The 17,174-nt window shown below is 41.9% G+C and overlaps 1 long non-coding RNA gene across 1 annotated transcript; it reads left to right on the top strand.

Moving 5' to 3' along the window:
* The first annotated feature begins 10,481 nt into the window (after positions 1 to 10,481).
* On the top strand, positions 10,482 to 16,965 carry LOC102549793 (uncharacterized). The gene is made up of 3 exons (XR_351901.5): positions 10,482 to 10,690; positions 11,295 to 11,367; positions 11,558 to 16,965. It is a non-coding gene; the product is annotated as an uncharacterized LOC102549793 (long non-coding RNA).
* Positions 16,966 to 17,174: the final 209 nt, after the last annotated feature.

The following is a 17,174-nucleotide window of genomic DNA, read 5'->3' as shown; positions in this document are numbered from 1 at the left end:
TACCTGAAGCTTACTGGGTCAGCTAGACTGGCTGGCCAGCAAGCCTCAAGGATCTTTCTGTCTCTACTTCCTCACAGCTGAAGAATACACTGCTACACTTGGTTTTTGGGGGCCTTGGGGATTTGAACTCGGGTCCTCATGCTTGCATGGCAAGCACTTTACTCACTGAACTATAATTCCCTTGGTTCTTTAGTGTGAAGAAATTCTGTCCACTCAACACTGTCTCAGGGGGTTGAGTTCTATGGAACAGGCTAGAGAGAATCCATTTAATAGCACTTAACATCCTTGAGAATAGAAGTCTCTTTTTCTGACTCTGTATCCTGGACTATTGGGTCATTTTCATATCTTTTGGATCACTTATAACCCTGTGTCCTCTCTCAGAGGATGCTTGATTTTTCAGTGTCCTCAACAGATGGCACCTGGACCTGACCGGAGGACAGTGACAGTATAGTGAGGCCATAAAGTTGGCCTCCATTTGCACTGGTTGTACAACCTTTTCTCTTTTTTAAAAACACAGCTGATATTATTATTTAAGACTTAGCATTTAATAAATTAAAACATCAAGATGCTTTTATCCGAGTCTCTAGAAACTAGGTCATCATTGGATTAAATTCTTACATTAATTAAGCAAGTTGGTATTTTAATCTAAGAGCAGATAACTTATCCTTAAAATTCTCTGTCTCTCATTTGTGTCAGGTTCTTGTTTGTTCAACACATCTTAATGCATAAATCAATCCATTTGTTAGTGGCTCCACCTGGTCTCGTATGATCTCTAGTTTTGGGGAAATAAAGGAGGAGGTTGAATGACAAAGTCCATTAAACCAACCACACACTTTCTTGCAAATGACACATGTATTATCCTTGAATAAGGTGGCTGAACTGTGAAATCACTTAATGATTCTCTCATTGAGGTTAACATGTTGAGAATACCCAAGCTTAGCTGTTTCCACATTCAGTTAGTAAGTGAAAGTTCATTTTTAATGATCTGGGTGGAGTTCTTGAAAGACATATATTTGGTTGCCATTAGTATATGTCTGGGTACCCATGATGTCATCTGCCCACACAGAATGTTGCAACATTGATTGTCCTGGTGCAGAGGCAAGCTATTCATTCACTGAATACAATAGTATTGGGAAATGCATAAGAGAACAAAACTGACTTGCCTGATGTTTTCAAAGATGGAGAAAAAGCTGCCTGAGCATAAGTTGCCAGCTGCCAATTCCCAAAGACCAGATGCCCTGTCTCCAAGGGCTCTTCTGCTCTTATCTCAAGAAAGGAAAAAGCAGCAGAGATCTCACCAGCAGCTTCTGTCACTTGGAAAAAGCTAAGAAGACCCAGTGACTGGTGAGGGAGGCAGCAAGGTCACTGCAGGAAGACAGGCTCCACATTGAAAGAAGAGGACTGAGGGAGGCCTGGCATCACTGCAGGCTAGAGGTGGAAGGGAGCTATGGACCTGGTATCACGATAATCCTGTTACCACAGATTTAGGTTGGTCGGGTGAGTCCATTTTGCTCCCTTTCACCAGGTGTACATTGTTGTAGATCAACAGGAAGCCATCAACACCACCTTAAGCTGGGACCCTCCCTATACTAGGGACTGTGATTATGATGGTCCAAGTGTCCTTTGGAAACGTGTGTCTACTTCTAGGACATAGCATAGAGGGACTTTGGGAGAATGAATCATATTTTCATATAATTTGTGAAGGCCAAGAAAGAGACTTCTGTTTGCATAAACCATGAAGTTCTCAGGAAAATTGTTCAATTGCAAAGATCCATGAAGGACTGGTAGAGAAGATGAAGCCATAAGAGAGAACTCAAGAAGCTAGACTCCAACAACCAAATAACCTAGTTAAAAGTGGGGTACAGAGCTAAACAGAGGACTCTCGACAGCGGCTGAGAAGCACTTAAAGAAGTGTTCAACATCCTTAGTCAGCAGGGAAATTGCAAATCAAAATGACCCTGAGATTTCAACTTACACCTATCAGAATGGCTCTGATCAAAAACTCAAGTGATAGTACACATTGGCAAGGATGTGGAGCAAGGGGAATACTCCTTCATTGCTGGTTGGAGTGCAAACTTGTCCAATCACTTTGGAAATCAACTTGGCAGTTTCTTAGAAATCTGAGAATAGTTTTACTTCAAGACACAGCTATACCACTCCTGGGCATATACTCAAAATATGCTTCACTGTACCACAAGGACACTTACTCAACTATGTTTGCAGCAGCTTTATTCGAAATAGCTGGAAACAACCTAGATGTTTCTCAATTGAAGAATGGATAAAGAAAATGTGGTTCATTTACACAATGGAATACTACTCAGCTATTAAAACCTAGGACATTACACATTTTGCAGGCAAATGGATGGAACTTGAGTGAGGTAATCCAGAGCCAAAGAGACATGTATGGTCTGTAATCACTTATAAATGGACAGAGGAAACTCAGTAGTTATTGGTGGTAGATAGGGAACTAGGTAGGAGAGGAATCGAGGAGGGGAATAGGGATGGCAATCAGGGGTGGGGAGAAGGACCTGGAGAAGGTTAGGAAGCAGTTCAGAGCATGTCTCAGTCTAGTTGGAGACCTGGGATGAGGAAGTCTACAGGGGTGAGCCTAGCTGAGATTCCTACCAGAGGGGGCTATAGAGACTGAAATGTAACCAGGAAGAAGTTTCCAGAGGAGAAATGGGGACAAGGGGCTGTTACAGCCTCTGCTCCCTACCATCGGATCCCCTTCTCTCTACCTGGACTTCATGCTTGGGCCTCAGAGGGAGAGGATGTACCTAGTCCTGCTGGGACTAGATGTCCCAGACTGGGGTGGTGCCCCAGAGGATCTCCCCTTCTTTGAGGAGAAGGGGAGAGGACAGCAGGGGAAGGGATTTGTAAGGGGAATTGAGAAGAGAGAAGGGAGGGGGCTGTGATTGGGATGTAAAGTGAATAAAAAATAAACTAAAAGAGAATATAAAGATAACAATGTTTTACTGGGGGGCAGGGGACTTACTGGGTTAGCTAGTCTGGCTGGCCAGCAAGCCTCAAGGATCTTCCTGTATCTGCTTCTTTAGAGCTGAGAAACACACTACTACACTTGAGGTTTTACCTGTGCCCTGGGGATCTGAACTCAGCTAGAATCTGGGGAAACTCTCCATCCTCAGAGCTAGGGAATTGAGATAAGCCAACAGAGTAGAGCCTGCACAGGTTTTGGCTCACAGCTTGGTCAGGTTTCACTTAACTTCCTCAAACAGAATGCTCAGTGGTGGGAGGTGGGTGCAGGAGAATAGCAGGATGCAGTGACCTGATAGAGAAAATGGGACGCTCTTTACAGAGGGAAGGGAAGGTAAAACAGCACTACAGATGACTGAAAAAAGACACAGGGAATCATACTATTAACTGTCTACCTCAAAAGAAAACCTGTGAGGCACACAATTTCACGTGTATAGACAGAGTTTTAATGAACTCTTCTCATTGGGCTGATAGTGCTCCCTCCAAAAGTAAAAGACAATCTAGCAAAAACCCCAGCACTAAGCGTGAGAAGCCTTCTTTTGAATTGTTGGCTAGGGACATCCAAAAGATCCCCAAAATATTCAGCCTACTGCTGTTCACCTTGGCTACCCCCCAGAGGTGGAAGGTAAGTCCCTATTGCTGAAGATGCTATGCACTTCAGAAATGGCCTAAATACCCTTGAGCTAGAACTGTCCTGAATGTTTCTTTCTGAGGATTAGCTTTTATGGTACCAACAGGTGTCATAGAAGCTACCAAAGGAGGGAAGCAACGCCTAGTTCTACCCAGCTATGACAACTACAAACCCAACAATGACCAAGCATGGCACAGTAAATCTACAGGTGCAGTAGTGGCACATATACTTGGTGGTAACCAACAACTCTCTAATTGGACTTTTAAAGTAAGAGAGAAAATATGCCTGGTACTGGAAACCTAGCTACTACTCGGTGCCAGTGAAGCCATGGTTATTGGAGGAGAATCTACAGCACTAATTTTAAAGCAGCATAATCCACAACAATAACTTAAGCATTTGCCCTCTACCCACAGGTAAGCAGTCTTCACCCCGCATCCAGGAAACTTCTCTTTACAACAGATGGAGACCACTACAGAAAACCACAGCCAATCAAAATGCAGAGCTGAGCAGCCCAGTACCAGTGGATGCATCTACAACACACACCCGTACCCAAGGCTCAGGGACCATGGTGGATGAGGGGTGGAAAGATTGTAAGAGCCTGAATATAAGGAAGTTTGCTGTGATAGCGTGTCTTCAGAAGCAACATCCATAAAGTCTCACCAACATGACTGCCTGAGTATGAGCTGAGCCATACCAATATCAACGGACAAGCCAAAGTAGTTGAGGAAAAGCCAGCAGGCCTCAACCCTACTCAAAGAACTAAAATCAACTGAGAAAAGTTGGGAGCAGAAAAGGGGGGTCTTCCCCAGGGAAGAGTGCAGCAGTTGGTCGTCCAGTGCCAAATGCAAACACACAAACAAGTAACCAGGTTATATTTAGGAATAAATGTATATGTATATGCATATATGTATATACTTATAAATTTGCAAGAAGTGTGGAAATAACACTTAGTGAAAACAGAGGCCATGGGTTTGAGGGAAAGCAGTGAGAGATATATGGGAGGGTTCCGAAGGAAGAGAGAAATGTCTTTGCATTATAATTTCAAAAATGCAATAAAATGAGAGCTGGGGAGATGGCACAGCATTTAAGAGCACTGATTGTTTTTTACAGAAGTCCTGAGTTCAATTTCCAGCAATTGCGTGGTGGCTCACAACCATCTGTAATGGGAGCTGATGTCCTCTTCAGGTATGTCTGAAGACAGCTATAGTGTGCTCATATACATAAAATGAATAAATAAATCTTTTTAAAAAACAATAAAATAATTGCAAACTCAAAATATAATTATTAGAAAACAAACCAAACAGAATACTAAGGATGGAAAGATCACTTCATAATCCCTTCATTGTCAGAGGCTGAGAATCTTCACCAACCAGAAAACAAAGGAACAAAAGGTGGATGTCTGAGTTAGGTTTTCTATTGCTGTGAAGGAACACCATGGCCACTAGAACTCATCTAAAGGACAACATTTACTTGGGGCTGGCTTATAGTTCAGAGGTTCAGTCCACAATCATCATGGCAGGAAGCAAGGCAGCATCCGGACAGACATGGTGCAGGAGAAGGAACTGAGAGTTCTAATCTTGATCCATAGGCAGCAGAAAGAGAACTGGCTTGAGCACCCGACCCCAAGTCTTACCCTCTGGTCACACAGCAGCTCCAACAAAGCTGTACAGTGCCACTCCCTATGGGCTAAGGGGGCCATCTTTCTTTCAAACCATCACATTTGTGGTTCATTGTAAAGGTGCCTGAAAGCTATTCTTTTAGCAGTTATCTTTTTCTAGTCATAGAAATTAAGTGTCGTCTGTTCTTAAAGTAGCATCAGTGTATGGAGAAAAGCTATTTCACTCCTGGGGAATATCCAGTGTAAAAATACATGGGGATCATGGCAGACGTGGGAGAGTTGAAGGAACTGATGGGAGAACCTTATGTTGATTGGTGAATTCCCATGAATAGAGATGAGTTTCATGAGTCACCAAAGCCATGTTGGTAGCAGTGCATGCTGGAAACTGTAGATTCATTCACCCATCCATTCATCTTTATTATTTGAGACAGGGTTACTCTGTAGTTCAGGCCAGTCTTGCATGTCTGATCTGATCTTCTGCCTCAGTTTCCCCAGTGCTAGAGTTACAAGTGGGTGCTCAGCTTCAGAGCTGATTGAACCATGCTGGTTTCAAGTAGTAGAAACTTGGAGAGTCTAAGAGAAAGCAGTGCTGACTTTGAGTCACAGGAAGTTCTGCTAAAGTGGTAGCAGCTGGGGCTGTGTTCATCAACTTCTTATCTTCGGACTTGAGGAAGTCAGCTTTGAGTCTTGGATCTAGGATGAGGCAGAAGGCAATTTGCCTACCCCACTGTTTGCAAACTGGTATTTTAGATCTTGACATATAGGAGGATGAATGAAAATGAGAGTCTACTTAGGCAACAACAACAACAACAACAACAACAACAAAACCATCAGGAAGGCAAATAGATTGATTAGGAACTGCCCTCAGGTATATCACAGTGAAGATGAGAACAGCAAAGTGAGTCATCATAAGAGACCAATAACCAGGAAGAATGGCAGCTAGACCTTTGGTTCACTGTTCAGAAGGGCCAGGGACAGCAATGGATGATATCTTCCTTAGAGGAAGATGGGCTGGTTAAGGCCATTCTCATGGAGCCCTGCAGCCTTTCCTAGACCGTCATAGATACTTACCTTGTGGTGCTGGTCCCAAAGAACACTAGGAGCTTAACAGACCTATCTTCTTCTAAGGCAAAGTCCAACCTGTGTGGGAGGACAGAAAGAAGGAAGGGAAAAAAGACCCACTGGACAGGAATACAGAAAACAAATGCATCTTAGGAGTGACTGGGGCACAATCTTAGCGCACGTGAAAGGAGATGAGAGACTTCCCAAATTAGAAAACCTACCAGCTCCTCAGAACGGTGTTTCCTGAAAATAAGTAATAGGATATGTACCCTGGTTCAATGATATTGTTTTATGACTGAACAGCATTTGGGTCTGGGGGGGGGATGACTGAGTTGGTAAAGTATTTTTCATGATAGTATGAAAACCTGAGTTTGATCCTCAAAAGCCACTTAAAAAAATTCAAGTGTGGTTGTGTGTACTTATGATTCTACACTGGGGAGGAAGAAACAGGCAGAACTTGGGTTTCACTTGCCAGCCAGACTTGCCTGATTGGAGAGACGCTCCAATCTCAAAGTAAGTCTCAAAAATAAGGTAAATAGCATATGAGAAATGACACCCAAGCTTGACATCTGGACCCCCATATTCAATGTGCACACCTGTGCATGCTCACTGCCCCCATAAGCAAGAAGGAACTAAGTAGGTCGGAAGTCAAGTCATTGAAAGATATTATAGTATCCATCAAGGTATGAAGCAGACTAACGAACTCACAGACACTGAATGTACACCAGAGAGATACGACCATGAAAAAGCTTAAATTGTAATGGATGATTACAAAATGAGCTATTTTTTAAAGTAAAGAATATAGTTTATTCAGGGCATGGGGAGGGGAGTTGAGAGGACAATAGAGGCAGAGAGAGGCAGAGGCGAGGGGGGGATAGGGGCCAGCAATGAGCACATGGAGCGAGGGGGGAGGGAATAGGGAGAAAGAGGAGGAGAGCTGAGGAGACAGAGCTGCAGCAAGAAGGCAAGAGTAAGAGCAAGAGCAAAATGGGCTAATTTTAATAAGCAATGTTAATCGCCTGATTTGATGGCTATTTGTAGTATTATAAAAAATTGTGTATTTATGCACGGTATAACAAGGGATAGCAATTTATTCCTAAATGTCTTGAAAAAAAGTTTCTTTGTATAGTATACATATGTTTTCTGTAACCTTAATATTACCTAAAAATAAAAATCTTTTGGAAAAGAGATTTCTCGCAAAATAAGAATATTGGAATAAGTAAAAAAACAAACAACTAAACAAAAATACCCCCAATATAGTAAGAATAGTTCCAAAGCAAAAGAACACACACACACACACACACACACACACACACACACACACACACACACACACACACACAGTCTGTTGTTTCAGCTCTTGGGCATACACTGAAAGGACTCTGCGTCCTCCTGTAGAAATGCATACTCATCCATGTTCAATGCTGCTCTATCTGCAATAGCCAGAAACTAGAAAGATATCCAACAGTCTAGATGTCCAAGAGTGGATGAATGGATAATGAAAATGTGATACACTTAAATAATGGAATATTATTCACCTATTAAGGTAAGTGGATAGAGCTAGGGGAAAAAAGCAGTAAAAGAGAAATATTATCTGTTTTCTCTTACATGTGGATGTTAGTTGTTTTTTTTTTTTCCTTTTTTTCGGTGCTGGGGACCGAACCCAGGGCCTTGCGCTTGCTAGGCAAGTGCTCTACCTCTGAGCTAAATCCCCAACCCCTGGATGTTAGTTTTTAAACTTTCGATATGAGTGCCACAATCAGAATACCCACAGAAGTTAAGTGCCTAGTAATGCACTTGGCAGGGGTGGGAGGAAGATCTCCAAGGAAGAGAAAATAGAATATAGTCTTATGGAGAGGCAAAGGGGAAACAAGAATAGGGGGATTAAACAGGGAGGGAGATAATAGAGAGGGTAGGGGAGGGGACATGGGGAGGGACAACTAATCCTAAAGGCCATTGGCTAGGCATCTTGTGCCACTCTGTAAAACCTCCACTTCCAGGAGTATGTTACATCTTTGAGTTGTTGGCCAAAGGGGCTCAAATCTCAGGTTATTGTTAGACCAAGTCTAATGGCTATTCTCCACAACCTGATGGTTTCTGAAGACAACACTTACTTATTTCATTGAACATGGAGATGTCAAACTGGTTCCTAATTAGAAGTTTACCCTCTACTGACTAGTGTTTATGGTACCAGAAGGTACGCTGCACACTACAAGAGGAGAAGGGAAATCATCAATATCTCCCAGCTACAATTCCTGAGTCCTACAACAGTGACCTGCCTACAAGATAGATGGCCCACTAGTGGCACCAATGTCACAGTAGTCCAACAACTTTCTGTTTGTAAGGTCTACTCCACGAGATGGAACTCATACCAGCCACTGTTAAAGTGGCCAGGAACCTAAGACTAGATATGTCACAGGGAGGGGACAATCTATTACTAATATTTTGCTAAGGGAACAGCAATAAAATTGCTCTCAGTGACAGTCTGCTATACCCATGAATTACTCAGTTCACATCATAGAAGCTTCTTCTTATGGTTGATGGGAATTAACACAAAGACCCACACCTGGACAATGTGTAGAGAGTGAGACACTTTGAAACATTTTGTCCTAAATGGGATGTCTCCAACATAGCCCTCTCCTTAAGGTTCAGGGATCTATGTGGAAAAGGATGAAGAAAGACTCTAGAGCCAGAGGTGATAGTTGACTCCACAAAAAGTGTTGTCTAGTCACAACAGGGCTACGCACATATGAATTCACAGAGACCGAGGCAGCATGAACAAGTCTTGTACCAATTCAAGCCAGAAAGGATCCCAAGCCAGAAAGGGACAGGGAAGTGGACACAGGGTCCCACCTGTAACCAAGAAGCTATATGTAATTGGTATCCACTGGCAAACAAAACAATACAAACAAAACCAAAAATAAACCCCGAAACAAAACAAAACAAAACAAAACAAAACAAAACAAAACAACAACAACAACAAAAACGGTTTTCTTCTATGGCGTCTTCTATGGATTTACTAACCACACTTCAGGGCTGGCCATGTGCCCTAGAGAAGTTGCCCGATACAAACTCAAGAGTATTTTTGTGTACCTTTTGGGCTTTGTTTCTGCATTTTTTTGTGTTGATAATTTGTTTTGACTTCCATTTTTGCAGGGTGTGTGTGTGTGTGTGTGTGTGTGTGTGTGTGTGTGTGTGTGTCTTAGAGTTTTTGTAGCTTCTTTTTTTCTTTTTGAAAAGGAGAGTGAGGAAAAGGACATAATGTTGAGTAGATAGAGATGATCTAGGAGGAATTGAGGAAAGGTAAACATAAATACATTGCATGACGAAAAACATTTCAATTAAAAGTAATATTTTTAGAATGTTCCCAAAGTTCATACCTAAATTCTATTCTGAGAATCAGTGAAAAGTTGGTCTAGCAGACATTTCTTTTCAGTGATCATACCAAAGAGAAAAAATATTTCCCATATTACCAAACATTCCACAGTGAAGTCTCAGTTTGGGCGAAACCAAGAATAATGGCTAAAATTTCCTAGGAAGGAAAATGTGAATGAAAAGTTTTTGTCCAGCAAAACTGGATTTCAAGAAAACAAAACCAAAAACAAACAAAACAGACCCCCCGCCCAATTGTTACAACTGCACAGAGCTTAGGGAATGCTATTCTCACAATATCTTCTTAAAGTCTATTAGAAAAGAAGCTAAACAATTAAAGAGACATTAACAAATGCTACCATCTGGCCTCTATTACATCAGTGAACTGTTAGCCCTAATGCCATCAGCAAATGTTTCTCTAAGAGCCCTTCTATTACAGCCATGGCCTCTGCAGGAGAAACCACCATTCACTTTATAATTCTTTGTGTGTGTGTGTGTGTGTGTGTGTGTGTGTGTGTGTGTGTGTGTGTGTGTGTGTGTGTAGGTATGTACACTCATGCATGGAAGCCAGACAACAGCTGATGTCTTGTTCTAGCATGCTATGCTCTTCCATATCTCTTTGAGACAGGATCCCCAACTGAATATGGAGTTGAGCTAATGGCCTACCAGTTCCCCTTACTCAACAGTGCTGTGATTACAAGCATGTATGATCACACATGACCATGTATGACCACACATGACCATGCCTGGCCTTTAATGTTGCTTGTGTCACAAAGGCTTTCACCCACTGAACCATTGCCCAGTCCTAAAGATTTTCCATCTTCTCATCTAGCATCTGTTGTGGTAAGTCTATCTTTTCAGCTCTGTTCTGCCAGTCCCTGCTTTTCAGTGCTTCTGTAAGTTCCTTTAATCCTAGGTTTGTTCCACCTCTGAAGTCCTCTGGTGTATAACGTCCCATGTCTCAGGAGAATGCTCCCAAATGCCTGTGCCCTGTGCTTGGTGGCCTCTTACTGGTTGGTATACACTGCTGAGTTCTTGATGTTTCTTTGGTAGGCATCAAACAAACACTTTCTTTATGACCAGACTCTGCTCATGCCCTTCTGGCTTCCACTTCAACTTACTTGAGGTACAGAGCCAGCGGTGGCTCCAGGTAGAGTGGTTCCTAAAAGGGGCACATGTTACCCAGCCCTCTTCCAGCAAGGGTGTTGAAGAAGGGAGAGCAAGCGGGATGGTGGACCCTGTTGACTTTTAGTAAGGAGTGAGGAGCACACTTGTAAGCTTAGAAGTGTCAGAGTTAAAAATGTCAGGGCTGGGGTGTTTATTCCATATTTCAAGGTCCTAAATTTTCCCAGCAGGGCTCCTGTACACCATCATCGCTGACCCAAATTCTTGTGCATTTAACTGTCTTTGATAATCACATTGATTATTTGTGATTAGGAAAACTGAAAGATTCTTTGTAGGCAACCCCAAGAGGCTTTTTGGCCTTCAGAGCAGGCTTTCAATTGCCTGTTAACCTCAGTTGTTTCTTATCTTTCTGGGGGGCGTCATGGTATTTAGGTAACTGTCTAACCCTGTTATCTTAGAGCACCAATTGTTTCCAACATCTCCAATGTGTAGATTGCTGGAGCAAGACCTTCCCCATAGATCCTGGGTGACTGAGACATGATTTCCACTGTGGTTCCAGTCTATGGTATGTTCTCTCAATTCACTACTGATCAATGTTTGGACTACCAACCTGTGCCTGTGACATAATGATGCCTACCATTGATGATGGGTCCTCTTACTTGGTGGATGTTTGAGTAATCCCACTTCAAAACACCATCTTTGGCCCATATTTCTCAGATTGCTTCTGTCTCTACAAACTTACTTTGTTTCTTCAGAAACAGGAAACAAGCTGTATCAAGGAGTCAGCATCTCCAAAAAGGAAAGGAGAGGAAGTAAGATTGGGTAAAAAGAAAAGTCCAATAATCAAGTAAGTCTACTAAAACCTTCATTGATCAGCCAGGGGCTTTGACACAGAATTGACCACTGAAATGTCTGCAACTGGGTCCCAAAGGCTGGGTCTTTCAACCTCACCTTTCAATGCCAGACAAAGGGTGCATTGGTGAGACACAATCTGAGGAATGGAGGGAGCTCTCTGCAGGTGAGGTGGACACAGAAGGAGCCTTTCAGGAGCAGGCTGTCCACTAGATTCCTGTGGCTGAGTGGCATGCTCTTCCTTGATGCGATATCTATGCAGTGTATCCCTGTGACCGCTCATATACACTCCAGCTGCAGACTTTGAGAAGGCATGTTTAGTATAATAAAAAATACTGAACTCAAACAGGAGTGGCACGTGCATACACATTTGAAGATCATCAATGTTCTGGTAGATAGAGCAAGGTTACTCTGAGAAGACCATTTTATGTGAGATTAAACAAAGACCGAATTCATTTAAATCCTCCTCCATTGAGGATAACGACCTTTACACGAATGTTCGCTGAAAGATCTGTGAAAGGCTAGGTCAGCAGCAAGGAGCACTTATAGAACCAAAAGACAATACTGAACTATGATTTTCAGCTAAAAGAAACCAAGACACCTTAAAGAGAAGCATGATTCAAGGTCCGGGAACAAATGGATCTGAGTAATCCAAAATATTTGTCCCACAGCATAGCAAGGGGTGGAACAAAGGACGCTAAAACCATGTCAAAAGACTCAAGAACAAGTTCAAAGATGCTCCTTTTGATTAAAAAAAGAATAATTGAAACATCAGTAAGAGTAGGAAAATAGAATACATTTACATTTTTGACTTAACAATGAGTCCTTAAAAGTTGATCAGTTACCTTTGAGTGATGACAGGAAATCAGTCGATTTCCTCAGAGATTAACGAGGAGGCTGAAAGAGTGGTACTCAGTTTGCTCTCCTAAATGAACTGGGCCCCTGGGTGGCCACGTGGTAAATAAGGGAGACAACTCAACAGACCCGGTTAATAAAGGGAAGCAAAATCTCAGCATTAGAGGACCAGCACATGACGACTGCAATAAATCAGCGGGTCTGCTCAATAGAAATATCACAAACAAGAGACATGGCCAAGCATTACGTGCCCCTCAGCAAACAAACACCACACCATCTGTAGTCTTGCCAAAAAGATCAAACCTAAGTCTGATTGAGCCCTCAGAACCCGCTGCCATTTTTAAAGAAATCCAGGGGACAGAGGAATGTATTGAACTCCACCATGAGCATGCAATTAGCAAAATCCAGATGGTAGGAAACGCTGAGGCCAGACTCGGGTATTCAACAGAGAAATTAGGAGAAGAAAAACATAGGAAACCTGTAGAGGAAGAAAAAGATTGAAGGCTTAAAAGACAGTTTTTAAGTGAGTGAGGATCGGCCCCATAGTGTCTAAGGACTAAGACATGGCTGATACCTGTCCTTACATAATCATGTGCTTATCACAAAAATCAGAAAACACCTATTGAAGGAAGAGGGTGCTGAGATCAGTCCAGCAGTGGATGGCTCCTGGGCAGCTGGCAAAATCCTACAGTTTGATTTCCATAAATGTTTGCAATAATGTTGATATTTTTAGTATTTTACTAGCCTATATGTTTGTATAAGTTTCTATTTGTGTTTTCTTTTATAATAAAATGTCGTGCTCACACACACACACACACACACACACACACACACACACACACACACACCCTTGTTTTGTGATGCACAGTTAAAGCTGTACTCAGAGGGTAATTTGTAGTTTTAAATATTTACATTAGAAGAGAAGCTAGATGGTAATTAGTCAATGAGGCAGAAAAAAGTAAAATGAAGAAAAGGACGTAGAATAAGACAAATCATGTATTGTGGAAAATATTATTTGGGTGGTTCTACCCCACCTTAGATGTTTAGTTCCCAAATAAAAGACACAAACCTTTACATATATAATAAGCCTTAAAGCACTAGAGCTGGGCAGACATCAACTCTGTGCCAGTTTGTCTACTTCCCTGTCAATAATCCTGAGATATCACTTGCTGTCTTCTGCCTGGGCTGCTTCTACTCCAACTGGACGGCACTCATGGACGTGTGCTCACGACCCACCAACCTGTGGCACCTTCCTCCTCCTCTTCCTCCTCTTCCTCCTCTCTCTCTCTCTCTCTCTCTCTCTCTCTCTCTCTCTCTCTCAAGTCCCATGTACTTCTCTTTTTCCCAGCTACAGCCTGTAGGCATCTTCATTAACCAATCAATTGGAAGGCAAGGTCTATACAACAAAAGCTGGTACAAGTGAGGATCTCCTTATGTTGAGGCAATTAGACCCTGAGATACAGAATTTAGTATTATGGTACATAGCAACAGACCAAATCTCAACAATCATGGAGGTGGGATCTGGAATTAATATAATGAAAATAACGCCAACAAAAAAGACTTCCTGGAAACTTTAAAAAGTCATAAAACTGAAAAAGATTTTGATACGATTCATTGAGAGAGACGCCCATAGATAAATTCCAGCATGCTTCAGAAACAAGACGTTCTTGCTAGATTAAAAGAATAAAGTAAAAAAAAAATCTATGCCAGCAACATTTGAAAATAGGTGTAAACAAGGAAAGCTTCCTTGACCCTGTTGGAAGACTCTTCTCAAACCAGTCTCAGACAAAAAGATAAGAAATATGAAGGGAGTGCTCATAGATCTTCCTAAAAGGAAAAGCTGTGTCCAGATAAGCCACACAGGTTTGTGGGCTTCAGTTATCACTTCTACAGCATTCAATATGTCATCAGGGGACCTACTCAACCAGTAAGATGAATATGATAAATCAAACATATGTTTATAAAGAAAAATTAGATGGAGATATAGCCTATAGATGATATGGCTTGCCACCTTAAGTCATCTTAGGTAATTATTTGTAGATTCATTAAATCTGATATATATATATATATATATATATATATATATATATATATATATATACTCAGAAAGAAGACCAGCTCAAATTTAAGATGGCTGATGGAACTAAGTAGGTGTTTTGCCCCAAAGAAAACATGTGACTGGGCAGAAAGAATTCGAAAAACCATGCTCAACCTTGTTTGAGGTTGCATCTTTGGGAAAATGCAAATCAAAACCAGTTATTCCCTTCTAGCTATTAAAATGGCTGCTATTTAAAAGCCCAAAGACAACAAGTGCTGGTGAGAATGTAAAAAAGAAAGAACAGTAGTAGCATCCTGTTGGTGGGAAGTGAAAGTAGCATAGCTCTCATGCAAAACCGTTCCTCGGAAAGTTAAAAGTGGATCTACCATCCGATCCAGCAGACACACGTGCTGGCCTAGGTGCAAAGCAATAGCATTGCTATCTCATAGACGTTTCTCGACTCCTGTGCTCTACTGCATTATTTATGATGCCCCAGACAGGAAGACAACCCAAATTACCATGGTCAGCTGAATGGATGAAGATGCACACATGGTTATTACCAAGCATGTAAACATAGAGGGGTGGCCGTGGCAGCCATCTTCCAGTAACTCACCAAAATGACAAACACAAAGGGAAAGAGGAGAGACACTTGGTGTATGTTCTCTAGGTCTTTTAGGAAACATGGAGTTGTTCCTTTGTCCACATACATGTGAATCTACAAGAAGGGTAATGTTGTAGACATCAAGGGAATTGGCACTGTTCAAAAAGGAATGACTCATAAGTGTTATCACAGCAAAACCAGAAGAGTCTACAATGTCACCACAGCATGCCCTGAGAATCAAACAAGTTAAGGGCAAGATTCTGGCCAAGAGGATCAACATGTGAACACATCGAGTACTCGAAGAGCAGAGACAATTTCCTGAAGGGGGTGAAGGAGAACGATCAGAGGAAATGGAAGCCACAGAGAAGGGCACCTGGGTTCTGCTGAAGCGTGCCAGCCTGTGCCACCCAGAGAACACACTTTGTGAGGACTAATGGGAAGGAGCCTGAGCTGCTGGAGCCCATGCCATTCGGATTCACGACCTAATGGACAAAAAGGAAATAAAGGACCCGGACTGCATCAAACCTATAGTTACAGAGTGGTGGTTACTGGAGGCCAGGAGATGAGGGGAAAGTGAAGATATTGGTCAAAGGATACGAATCTTCAATAACAAGATGAAAAAGTTCTAGAGACTTCATGTACAGTTTGGTAAATGTAGCTATTTACCAAGTGTATGGCAGACTTAAAATCTGCTGAGTCAGCCAGAACTGTTTTTCTATAGTGTTAACTATGTGAGGTTACAGACATGCAAACTAACTTGATGTTAGAAGTAATCTTGCAAATATTGAAACATCATGTTGTGTACCTCAAATACATTATAATTTCATAAAGTTTGAGATTACAACATTTATTCCTTCCTTCCCCTTCCAAAACTTTCCATGTTCTCCTACCCAGTCTCATTCGAATTCTTGGCTCCTTTTTCACTAATTATTTTAACATATATAACTCTTACTTGTCAATCTATGTCAACTCAGCTAGAAAAGAAGAATGGACAGGTGGCAGCTGTAACATTTTTATCATTCATAACACCAATTTTCCGAATGCATTTTGTGTCTGTGCAAGAGATTCAAAATCCCAGATTCCAGAATCAGACAGCCCCCTCAATGAATCATAGGAACACCAGTCTCCTATAAAGGAAGGGTCCTTTCTGTTGGGCTTTCTGCAGGGCTTAGAGTAATCAGGACCACATGTTCTCTTAGAGCTGCTCCCAGGAGGGCAGGAAGAGGAAGGAGCCGGGCATGAGAGCCAAGTTTATCCTTCCAAGCCATAAATCAGATTATGTAGCTTCTTCTCCCCCAGGGCCAGAGTGAGTGAGGGGCAGAGACAGGCCAGGATCTCTTCGTAGGTGGAGTTCCCTTCACATGGAAGGAAAAAGGAAGGAAAAAGGACCATCTGTTGGTATGCAAGGGTGTTGGGTGCAGGCGCCCTGAGGATATTAAACTTTGTGACTGCTTGCTCCCTTATCTAAAATCCGCGGTGTTTGTGTGTAACCTACATACATCCTCCTGGATGTTTAAAACCATCCCTAGACTGTCATAACTAATACTTATAAATATGCCGTACAAATAGTTTTTTCAGTATATTGTTTAGTGAATGATGACATGAATAGAGAGGTTTTTTTTTGTTTGTTTGTTTGTTTTTTTGTTTTTGTTTTTTTTCTTTTTCTGGGTAGTTTTGAAACTGGTTGATTGAGTCTGTGATATGAAGCCTGTGAATGTTGGATTGTATTAAGAGTGGGGAAATGGGGAAGGAGTTACTCGCTTCACACACACACACACACACACACACACACACACACACACACACACACACACACACAGTAATGTCACCAACAAAGGCCAGTCTATAAGAGCAGATGTCAGAGCAGACCAAGATAGAGGAGATACAGTATGACCCCAGACATAAAGACTGAACAGTGTAAAGTTATTGATCTTTGCGAAGCCAGTCCACAGGTGGAATGTAATTCTGATAAAAATCCATGAAAAAGGTTTGAACAGAATGCGATGAGCTATTTCTAAAACGTATA

The sequence above is a fragment of the Rattus norvegicus genome, chromosome 2, assembly GCF_036323735.1.
Source record: "Rattus norvegicus strain BN/NHsdMcwi chromosome 2, GRCr8, whole genome shotgun sequence".
NCBI lineage: Eukaryota > Metazoa > Chordata > Mammalia > Rodentia > Muridae > Rattus > Rattus norvegicus.
The sequence above is the reverse complement of the archived record's forward strand: the minus strand, read 5'-3'. Positions and strand labels throughout refer to the sequence as shown.